At 41.8% G+C, this 12,345-nt stretch overlaps 1 protein-coding gene across 1 annotated transcript in view; it reads right to left on the reverse strand.

Moving 5' to 3' along the window:
• Positions 1 to 12,345, reverse strand: part of LOC126470270 (hemicentin-1-like) — an 808,493-nt gene that overhangs the window by 726,928 nt on the left and 69,220 nt on the right. The window lies entirely within an intron of this gene.

Consider the following 12,345-nt stretch of genomic DNA (forward strand, 5'->3'; position numbering starts at 1 on the left):
GCGGACGATCTGGACGTGTGTCCGCCAGAAAGAGTAAATTTGTAATACTGGATATCATGAACTCATATATATAATGACTTTTGAACATTATTAAGGTAAATACATTGTTTGTTATCTATCAAATCTTTCATTTGATGACTATGCCTATCAATAGTTAGTGCCTTCCGTAGTTAGCATCTTTTGTTTAGCTGGCAGTAGTGGCGCTCGCTGTGATGCAGTAGTTCGAGTAACGAAGATTTTTGTGAGGTAAGGTTATTGTTAGTCAGGGCCATTCTTTTGTAGGGATTATTGAAAGTCAGATTGTGTTGTTCTAAAAATATTGTGTCAGTTTATTGATGACCAGAATAAGTAAAGAGAGTAATGTCAGAGTACGTTCAGTTTTGCTCAGAGGCTTATCAGCACAGTAATTCATTAATTTTTCAAAGGGGATGTTTCACTTAGAATGTGTATGTTTTGTGCATACACACACTTTTTAAATGAAACAATGCCTATTGACATTAACAAACAAAAAGCAGCATAATTTAGAATGTCATCGGTGATTGTTGTAGGATCCTAGTGCGAGTCGTTTATGAGATATCGTATTTTGAAAAGTTCCTACACCTGTGGTAACACACACTAAAGAACAACACAAGAGCGTACACTGGTTGTGTGGATACAACACAGTAACGAGACAATTGACCATCAGAGGTTGTGTTCAAAATGAACGCCGGCAGCGGCAATACACGCTTCCAGTCTGGCAAGGCACGACTGCTGCACACGCGCTAGCATTTCAGCGGAGATGCCTGAGCAAGCTGCTGTAATACGTCGCTACATATCGCGTGTAGTTGGTGTGTCCTTCCTAGCATCAGTGGTAAATGGACTGTTACGAGTCTGCGATATTTGTGCACGTTCAGTGTTGTGTCTGTGAAAAACGGACTTATGAGCTGATGGTTCACTATCCCCATACTACACGTTTACACTCATGGACGCTGAGGTTTCACCTGATGAAGCCAACGGGGATTGTCAACAAACCAATTGTGCATGTTTCGGCAGTTTATCTGGCTATTATTGGTAAATGTGACTGCATGACAACACAAGCTATATAGTACATCCGGAGTATCCTGTCTTAATGTCCATGTATAAAAGTAATGACAATTCTCATAATCGTTTTCATGCACGTCTTGATGGAGAGAGATGTAATAGGGATGGAACCTATCTCGACGGAGAATGCGTAGAACACTTGCCTGACTCGTGCCACTTCCTCGTGCGATTGCACGGTAGCTGACGTGCGGATCAACTGCAACAGCAGCAAGAACGTTAATTTCGCCCTCTTCTATCGTCACCTGTTTGCTCCTAATGCGTTGTCTACAACTTTCACGTAACTAGTTGAAGATGTTGGTAAATAATTCCCGAAATGGTTCATATCTTGCCGCATACACTGTAGAAGGACGAACTACGTTCTTCCTACACTCTCCATACTCCACAAGCCTGTCGGCTTTTTCTGCATTGGCAAAAACCCATCGTCCATCCACAACCTACTGCTTGGACTGTAACATACTAACTGATTAGTCAGTCTCAGTACACTCAAGGTACACGCAAGCATATTGTAAGCAAACATAAAAACATGGTGCCTAGTAACTATGCAGGTTGAATGGCACAAACAAGTGTCGGTGTGGTAACTTTGCACAATACGATATCTCGTAAACGACTCGCACTAGACTCCTACAACAAAGACCATTGACATCTTAATTTACGCTACTTTTAGTTTGTTAAAGACGATAGATATTGTTCCATTTAAAAAGTGTATGCACAAAACACACCTAATAAGTATTATTACAATCTGTTGCTTGCCTAACAATTCGAGCCCCTGACTGCTAATCCATTCTGTGAAGACCACACATCAATAGCACTTTCCATTTCCGCAACATACGCGGTGCAGCTTTTAGGTGATTCAACCTGTATATTGTTTGCTATGGCTGGCGAACTTCTGAATTTTGGGCGCAGGATAAGGGACTTTAGCTTATAAATTGTAAGATGCAGATGTGCCAAAAACGCCTTATAGTTGAGAGAGCTCACTGCGCTGGAAGCAGAATTTAGCTCTTAAAAAGGGGCGAATATGTCAAGACGTTTTGATTTAAATGTCTTTGAACCTGCCAGATAAGTCGAAAAGCTAGTTGCCTTCTTTTACATCCCTAACTCTGTCCAGGACATATTCGCTATTTTTTGTGCTATGATAGGAGCATCTTTCATTCTGGGTCCCAACATTTACTCTACCATAATTTTGTCGTTATACCACCATAGCTTGGCAACCGATGTAGATTTTTGTTGACTCTGGCGATGACTGATACGGTTAAGGTTTTTCTTATTGTCTTTCGAACCATGTTGTTTGAGTTGGGCCCCTCTGCGGTTACCTGCTCGGTGTAGTTGAACCTCACCAGTATAGCCTACGGTGTGCTCAGAGCACGCAAGCCTCATCATCACGTCAAGCTCACATGCCGACGGGAGATTTTTTTTTGTTTTATTTCATATTTTATATTTTTAATTCTGTTTAAATTTCTGTTCTTTTTTAATTTTTTGTTTCACAGTTACACACATTGTACTCATATACGCTTGAGACTGTATAAGCAGACATATGAGATTTAGCTGTAAACACTTAATATATTGCACATAATAGCAGCAAACATTAATACTATGTCCAAGTGTATTAAATACTGTGCGAATTTTATGATAATAATGTATGTAAATAGTTTATAATACATAGATAGATTTAAGATACGATCATATTACATAGTTCAACTTTCTTAAGAGTTTACTATATCGCAAGCTGAACGATTCGCTTAACAAATAATAAACTAGCGAAAAGCATCCATTTTGTTGTTATCTCTTATCTTAAAACTATTGTACTGTTTACTTAAAGTACACAATAATAAAAACTGAAAATTAAGAAACCGCCGTAGAGAAAACACACGTGAATAATTTTGGCGCGAAATGTTGCAACAACCAATCTCAATTAAGTATGTGTATGATTAGATGAAATAAGCAGAACAACGCGAAACTATGTGTGCACGACAAAATACTGTCAACTTTTCAGTCTTGTACGAAAATTGACGAAGTAAAACTTGTTTTGTCCGACAATAAATTTTCTACAAGCTAGCACAATAGTTTTTGAAGAAAACGCAGAAAAAAATTTCTATTGTTTAGAAGTAAGGTGACCGTTTTTCTGACAATCATTTTTATAGCAGTTTTTGGTTATTTTAATTTTCGTCGTGGTCATCGATAAATCTTTAAATGCTCAATCAAACGGTGTATCATTTTGTACAGGGTGGACATAATTCTTGTCTGCTTTGCACGTCAAAAATTTTTTCGATGATTTTAAGCTAATGGTGAATAAAATTTATTACGTATAAACAACAAAACGATAAACAACTGTAATAATCAGTTTTTAATTAGATTAAAATACAGCACTTAAAATGCAACGAATTTCTGCGAAACACAGTTTCTTGTGCAAACGAGTGATTTGTCGCACGTAAAACCTGAACGATGAAAGATTTTTGCAAACGCTTCTGATAATTACCGTAAGAATATTTTTGTTGTTGTTGTCATCTGTGTAAAAAACGGTTCAAATTACTCTGAGCACTATGGGACTTAACTACTGAGGTCGTCAGTCCCCTAGAACTTAGAACTACTTAAACCTAACTAACCTAAGGACATCACACACATCCATGCCTGACGCAGAATTCGAACCTGCGACCGTAGCGGTCGCGCGGTTCCAGACTGAAGCGCCTAGAACCGCTCGGCCACAACGGCCGGCTCATCTGTGTCACTTTAAACCATCTCGGCACGTGCGATTCGCATAAAACAGGATTTTACGTGCCTTTTATGGCCAACTTTACACCGCTATATCGTGGCAACGGATAAAGCTTTCATAAAACAACAGGATGGCCATTAATAACATATATCTGTCAACCTGCTTACAAAATCTGAACCGATTCACACAAGTTTGAAATATAGAAGTGGCGCACGTAAAAAACTCACAGAAAAGTGGTTTTTGCAAGTAAAATCTGAATGAAGCTAGATTTTTGAAAGCGAGTTTTCAATTTTATCGTAAAAATGCAATTTTTATTAACGTGATTCACTTTAAAACGTTTCCGCGCATTCAATTCACATAAGAACGAATTTTACGCGTTACATTTAGTTCCACTTGAAACCACCCTATCTCGACAACGGATAAAGATTATTAGATAAAAAATTCCTTTTGACTTAATCCATTTATCTACCTTCGTGCAAAATTTGAACCTATTCGTACAAGTTCAAAGGACAGAAGTGCTGCGCTTCAAAACCTTCCAGAAAAACTTGTTTTTGCATGTAAAATCCAAACGAAGCAAAATTTTTTGAATCAGTTGAAAGTTATCTTAGACCGAGGACCGATACGCCGACGGACCAAATATGAACCATCAGTCTCACTCGAGTCCGGAATTACTTAAGGGTTACTGTTTTTGCATGTAAAATCCGAACGGTGCAAATATATAAATCGAGTATTAATTTCACCTCCGTTAAAGTCTCCTGCAAAAGTAATTAATCGATTCGCACAATCTGTCTGGGCGCGAGCTCCGGTTCGTCTTTTAAACCTTGCAGATATTGTCTTCTGCATGGAGTACAGCCTTAGGTTTGTGTGCCTCAACGATCCACTGAGCTCCGCTGGCGGGAGCTATGCTCCCGGTATGGTCACCCGATGCCAGACTGCTCAGTAGGTGAGAGCCTGGACAAACAGTGGTCCCCCTTGCAGGCACCCTTCTTGGGAATATGTGAGTGACAACCAGATGGGTCCTTAGCTAAGCCTAACATTACTTCCACTTACTTGTGTTACGCTCCGTAAATTTTCTTTTGTATAGGCATTCATTGACCAGCTTGAGCCGTGCGTGGCTCGTGTTTCCGCCATCATCTATTTTACACCCTGCTTTTAACGTACTTCCACCTCACTACGTTAATTTAAATTACTACTGTCACTGAGTTGCTGCTTTGCCTGAGCGTGAGCGGCGTCAGCAGCGCGTATCGATACATCCCCCTCGTAGTATCTTTGCTCGACTGCTATTACTTCCTGGTCTTGTCTGTCGTGAGGCAGTTCGCGTCGGGAGTTCGGGTTGCGAATATGTGGTCTGCCAGACAGTTGGAACGTGTCTGGAGCGCTGTCTGGACCTGCCAGTCAGGGAGTTGCATGCGGCAGTAGTGCAGTCGCGTTGGAACTGTCAGGCCTGCGCCGACATGGCTCGCACGACCATTGCCGCCACGCATCGCTTGAGCCGGGCCAAGGCCTTCGTGTATCAACGTCGGTCGTTCTACCGGACGACGCGTTTTGGCTCGCCGATCGTTCATGAGTCAGCTGCGTGAGTGCATCGACTCCCGATTGTCTTCGTGTGTGCTCAGTTACTGTTGGGCATCGTTCAGGTCCTCCTGCAGGTGTTTGGCAGGTTGTGTGTGTGGTTGCTGTTGTTTCCACTGACGACGATTTTTGATGTCGGCATTCTGCAGTGGGTCGGTCGGTTTTTGCGGAGGAGGGAAGTTATCTCCACGCGGTGTAGTCCGGTGTTTAATTATCTGTTGTCAGCTACTTTAAATTTACGCTTATGGTTATTTTTTTATTTTCTTAAAAATTTTAAAATTAATTTTTAAATTTATCTTTCAAGCTTAAACATTGCGGCCTACTGCCTTTAAAAGATTATGGTAATACATTTTAAAATTTTGAAACATAATTTTGGCCTTCAGCCATTGGTATTGCACCTTGCATTTGTATGTTCTATCTGCTTAGCCTTAGGGCTTTCCACGTAGCCGTGATACGTTTTTTTAAATTTATTTGATTTGCCCCTTTAATTGAATTTTAATCTTCTTGATTTTTAAGATTTCTTGTTGTTAAACATTCTGGCCTTCTGCCTTTAAAAGTCTATGGTAATATATTCTAAAATTTTGAAATTTAATTGTGGCCCTCAGCCATTTGTATTGCACTTTGCATATGTTTGCTGTTTTTAAATTTTTTGTTGCTATCTTAATTGGATTTTTATCTTGTTGATTTGTTAAGATTTCTTGTTTGGAGGGCTTCAGCCGTGAAAGGGTTGCATTCGGTAAAGGTCCGGCTATGCGCCGCTTTGGTTGTAAAGGTTATTAAGTTACAATAAATGACAATTAGAGGGAGGAATTGACCTCAACCTTTGGCCCTTTCCACAATCCTATTACCTGTTCTGAACAGCGGGTTTAGCGGGCGTTTCACAACTCTTGTTTCTTCGACCCCAAAGGTATTAGGTTTCAAGGCCTCAGTGTGTCTTTAATTCTCCATTTCTGTCTCTAACATTGGGGGCGGCGGAGAAGATGGATTTTATTACGGCGTCGAGGACGGAAGAGGGAAACTGTAGCATCTGTTCTGAGAGAGAGGCTACAAACAACGTCTGACTCATATTGAACACCTGAATTCGGCTGGGCAACAATCTGACTATGTGGAAAGGAACGGAACACAACCACATTATTTTTTCCGCAGGAAACACATAGTATGGCTCTCTTTGTAAAAGAATCCGGAAGCGAAACTTCCCCTCAGTCGTATCTCCGGAAGTGTATTACATCAAAATGAAATACAGAAGCGCTGGAGGAGGATGAAGAAGGAAAGAGGAAACAGTGTAGGAAGAGAGAAGGGAAATTAAGGATTACAACATGGAATGAGCTCTCACTATTGCAGGTTCGCTAGCTGGAAAAAGCTAAACAGGAAATGATGAAGAACAGACTGGATGTATTAGGTATGTGTGGACTGAGATGGGGGAGTAAGGGAGAGTTCGATAGTAGAGAGTACAAATTGTTTCACTCAGGCAGGGAGAAAAGCGGCAGCTATGATGTGGCAATTGTGACAGAAAAGCAGCTGATGAAAAACATATTAAAAGTGGAGTACATACTTGAAAGACTGATGATGAGGATATTAAGAGGTAAGAAGAAGGATGTAGTTTCAACACAAACATATATGCAAACAAATCAACATACTGATGGGGAAGTAGAGGAATATTATGAGAAGATGGAAGTAATTATGGATAAAGAAAAAAGAAAGGCCTGCATCATCGTAATGGGGGATTTGAATGCAGTGGTAAGAGAGGGAAAAAGAAGACGTAGTGTTCGTAAGATTTGGACTGGGAAATAGGAACGAAAGGGGTGAAAGACTGCTTAATTTTTGCAGAGAAAATTCTCTTTTGACTGGAAACATATTGTTTGAACACTACAGAAGAAGAAGATTTACATGGATATCCAACTTGAATGATGACAGATATCAATCTGATTATACCATAATTCGGAATAGGTACAAAAACTGCCTAAAGAATGTCAGAGCATACCCTGCAGCAGACATAGATGTGGACCACAACTTGGTGTTGGCAGACTTGCAAATAAGGTTGAAGAGTGAGAGGAGGAAAAGGCAGAGAGAAATTTAACCTAGAGAGACTAAAGGAAAAAGGTAACGATGGTGACTTGAAAATCACGTTTATGTAAAATGAGATAGAGTGCCCAATGAAGAGTGGGAAACGATAAAAGCAAGAGTTTGAGACAAAGCCTTAAGGACCCCGCAGAAGAAGTTGTAGGGGTGAGAAAGTTCAAGAGAATAAGGAAAGAATCGGTAGCAAAAACAATGCTGGGTAAGATGGAAGAAAAAAGTAAACTGAAGATAGTAGAAAGAAAGGAAGGCAGAAGAATGTACAGAAAGCTGAATAATGAATTAAGGAGAGCAACAGAAAAGGTAAGGAAGACATGGATGAAAGAGAGATTAAAGAAATAAAGAAACTAGAGAAGGAAGGAAAATAAGAAATGATGTATAGATTAGCTGTTGACCTAGTCTTTGAAGCAAAGAAAAGCAGAACAAGTATGGGAATAGGAAGAATTGATGGCAGTATGGTTCATAAACCGAATGAAGTGTTGGGAAGGTGGAAAGATATGAAGAGTGCCTATATGAGGCTAATCAAAAACGAAAAGTTATTGAATCTGAACAGGAGACGAGATTTACAGAAGAGGACAAAGGATGCTGTATCTTGGAAGGAGAAGGAGGAAGGTCTTTAAGAGAGATGAAGAATCATGAAGCAAATGGAACGGATTGATTGCCAGGAGAGTTGTTTAAGAGCCTTGGAAGTAGTGGTGTGAAAGAGTTAATATAGCTGTGGAATAAGACACACGAAAAAGGTGAATGGCCAGATGACTTTCTTGCGGCAGTAGTAATACCGACTGAGAAGAAAAATAACGCCAAAAAATGTGAGGATTTTAGAAATAAAATAATTTCTCATGCACCAAAAGTTTTATTAACAGTGATAAGCAGGAGACTTCACGGAAGACTGTAAAAAAGTGTTGCAGAGTAACAGAAAGGATTCAGAAGAGGAAATATACAAGAGATGCAGTCGGACTGCTGGGAATTGTAGGTGAGAGATACGCTGAAAGATGGAGAAAATTTTATACTGTTTTCATTGACATGGAGAAAGCCTTTGATATAGAGTACAGTGGAATAAATTAATGGACATGGAATGGAATGGTGTCGACTGGGGATATGGAAGGCTGATAAGAAAACCTTAACCTACAGTAGAAAATACGCATACAGATTGGGAATGAGATGACAGGGGAAAGTAAAATTGGAAGGGGGGAGGGGGGTGAGGCAAGCCTGTTGTCTCTCCTCCACACTGTTTAACATGTATTTGGAGCATATTATTCAGAAATGTTTAAAACACAGTAGAGGAGTGTGGGTTGCTGGTAGGAGGATAGAATGTATTCGATTTGTGGATGATATGGTGTTATTGGCAGAGAGCGAAAGAACTATGACTGGAACGTTTAAATAAGACCTGTGAGGAATTCGGAATGAGGTGTAATAAGAAAAAGACAAAATGTATGGTGATAAGTGTAAGTGTCGTATAACTACCGTCTGCTTCACGTCTGCTGTGCAGCGAGCTACGTTAATTTAAGTATTAACTGCATTTTTATTACTTGTCACTTCTTCTTCCGTGTGTTTTTGTTTTTAGGAAGCTTTAATTGTCGAGTGCTAGTAATAGTGTTCCATAGATTTCGTGTTTGTTTTGAATACAATCAGAGAGAGTCCCTTTAGTCAGCCGTAATGCCAGTAGTGTCAGTGTCGTCGTAACTGCCGTCTGCTTCACGTCTGCTGTGCAGCGAGCTACGGTAATTTAAGTATTAACTGTATTTTTATTACTTGTCACTTCTTCTTCCGTGTGTTTTTGCTTTTAGGAAGCTTTAATTGTCGAGTGCTAGTAATAGTGTTCCATAGATTTCGTGTTTGTTTTGAATACAGTCAGAGAGAGTCCCTTTAGTCAGCCATAGTGCCAGTAGTGCTAGTGTTTGTTTTCAATACAGTCCAGAGACAGGTAGTGCTATTTTCATTGTTTTCTGCAAGAGGTGTCTAGCAACCACAGTTTAGTCAACAATCAGCCGCCTTTAGTGAATTATCAGTCTAGTTAAAAGTGGATTAACTCTCTACAGTAAACTGATTTCTTAGGATGGATAGGATGTATGACTGCTGTGTACGGACGCAGGAGGAGCTGGCCACTTTTCGCGAACAGCTGAACGTGCTGATGGCCGCGGTCAGCCGTCTTCAGGCTGCTGCCTCGGAGTGCAGCGGCAGTGGGGAGTCTGGTGCGTCGCATGGTACACCCCAGGTGTTACATGCTTCACCCACTGCCCCTGCTGTCGAGACATCTTCGCGGGTACCGGGCGCGGTTGGGCCACCCTCTCCCCAAGGGGAGTGGCGGGTTCAGCTGCGTTCGCGGCGCACGAGGCGGAGGGTCAGTGTGGAGGCTGGCCGTGTGGCATCGCCCGCTCTGCCTGTGAGTGGACATGTGGCCGCTCCTTCAGCAAGGTCCGAGCAGGCACACGGGGGTAGGGGTTTTAATAGTTATTGGGAGTTCCAACTTAGGCGGGTGGTGGAGCCCCTTAGGGAAATAGCGGAAAGGTCGAAGAAGAAGGCCAGTGTTCACTCTGTCTGCTTGCCGGGGGTCTCATCTGAGATGTGGAGGAGGCCCTGCCGGCGGCGATAGAGAGCACTGGGTGCACCCGACTGCAAATTGTTGCTCATGTCGGTACCAATGACTCCTGCCGTCTGGGTTCAGAGGTCATCCTCAGTTCGTACAGGCGGTTGGCGGAATTGGTGAAGGCGGAAAGCCTCGCTCGCGGGGTTGAATCTGAGCTAACTATTTGTAGTATCGTTCCCAGAACCGATCGCGGTCCTCTGGTTTGGAGCCGAGTAGAAGGCTTAAACCAGAGGCTCAGACGATTCTGCGGAGATCTGGGGCGCAAATTTCTCGACCTCCGCTATCGGGTGGAGAAATGTAGGGTCCCCCTGAATAGGTCAGGCGTGCACTGCACGCCGGAAGCGGCTACAAGGGTAGCAGAGTACATGTGGAGTGCACATGTGGGTTTTTTAGGTTAGAGAATTCCCTCCCTAGGCCCGACAAGACGCCTCCTGAGAGGCGGCAAGGTAGGAGTAGGCAAAATGCAACAGAGAATAACAATATTAATGTGCTAATAGTAAACTGCAGGAACGTCTATAGAAAGGTCCCAGAACTGCTCTCATTAAGAAACGGTCACAGGGCTCATATAGTACTAGGGACAGAAAGTTTGCTGAAACCAGACGTAAACAGTAACGAAATCCTAAACTCAGATTGGAATGTATACCGCAGAGACAGGCTGGACAGTGAAGGGGGAGGCGTGTTTATAGCAATAAGAAGTGCAATAGTATCGAAGGAAATTGACGGAGATTCGAGATGTGAAATAATTTGGGTGAAGGTCACGGTTAAAGCAGGCTCAGACATGGTAATTGGATGTCTCTATAGGCCCCCTGGCTCAGCAGCTGTTGTGGCTGAGCAACTGAAGGATAATTTGGAAAATATTTCGAGTAGATTTCCCCACCATGTTATAGTTATGGGTGGAGATTTTAATTTGTCGCATATAAACTGGGAGACTCAAACGTTCATAACGGGTGGCAGGGACAAAGAATCCAGTGAAATTTTTTTAAGTGCTTTATCTGAAAACTACCGTGAGCAGTTAAACAGAGAACCGACTCGTGGCGATAACATATTAGACCTTCTGGTGACAAACAGACCCGAACTGTTTGAAACAGTTAACGCAGAACTGGGAATCAGCGATCATAAAGCGGTTACTGCATCGATGATTTCAGCCGTAAATAGACATATTAAAAAAGATAGGAAGATTTCTCTGTTCAGCAAAAGTGACAAAAAGCAGAATTCAGAGTACTTGACGGCTCAACACAAAAGTTTTGTCTCAAGTACAGATAGTGTTGAGGATCGGTGGACAAAGTTCAAAACCATCGTACAAGATGCGTTAGATGAGTATGTGCCAAGCAAGATCGTAAGAGTTTGAAAAGAGCCACCGTAGTACAACAACCGAGTTAGAAAACTGCTGCGGAAGCAAAGGGAACTTCACAGCAAAAACATAGACATAGACAAAGCCTTGCAGACAAACAAAAATTACGCGAAGCGAAATGTAGTGTGAGGAGGGCTATGCGAGAGGCGTTCAATGAATTCGAAAGTAAAGTTCTATGTACTGACTTGGCAGAAAATCCTAAGAAATTTTGGTCTTATGTCAAACCGATAGGTGGATCAAAACGAAATGTCCAGACACTCTGTGACCAAAATGGTACTGAAACACAGGATGACAGACTAAAGGCCGAAATACTAAATGTCTTTTTCCAAAGCTGTTTCACGGAGGAAGACTGCACTGTAGTTCCTTCTCTAGATTGTCGCACAGATGACAAAATGGTAGATATCGAAATATACGACAGAGGGATAGAGAAACAATTAAAATCCCTCGAAAGAGGAAAGGCCGCTAGATCTGATGGGATACCAGTTCGATTTTATACAGATTACGCGAAGACACTTGCCCCCCTTCTTGAAGTGGTGTACCGTAGGTCTCTAGAAGAGCGTAGCGTTCCAAAGGATTGGAAAAGGGCACAGGTCATCCCCGTTTTCAAGAAGGGACGTCGAACAGATGTGCAGAACTATAGACCTATATCTCTAACGTCGATCAGTTGTAGAATTTTGGAACACGAATTATGTTCGAGTATAATGGCTTTTCTGGAGACTAGAAATCTACTATGTAGGAATCAGCATGGGTTTCGAAAAAGACGGTCGTGTGAAACCCAGCTGGCGCTATTCGTCCACGAGACTCAGAGGGTCATAGACACGGGTTCACAGGTAGATGCCGTGTTTCTTGACTTCCGCAAGGCGTTCGATACAGTTCCCCACAGTCGTTTAATAAACAAAGTAAGAGCATATGGACTATCAGACCAATTGTGTGATTGGATTGAAGAGTTCCTAGATAACAGAACGCAGCATG

The sequence above is a fragment of the Schistocerca serialis genome, chromosome 3 (assembly GCF_023864345.2).
Source record: "Schistocerca serialis cubense isolate TAMUIC-IGC-003099 chromosome 3, iqSchSeri2.2, whole genome shotgun sequence".
Classification (NCBI taxonomy): domain Eukaryota; kingdom Metazoa; phylum Arthropoda; class Insecta; order Orthoptera; family Acrididae; genus Schistocerca; species Schistocerca serialis.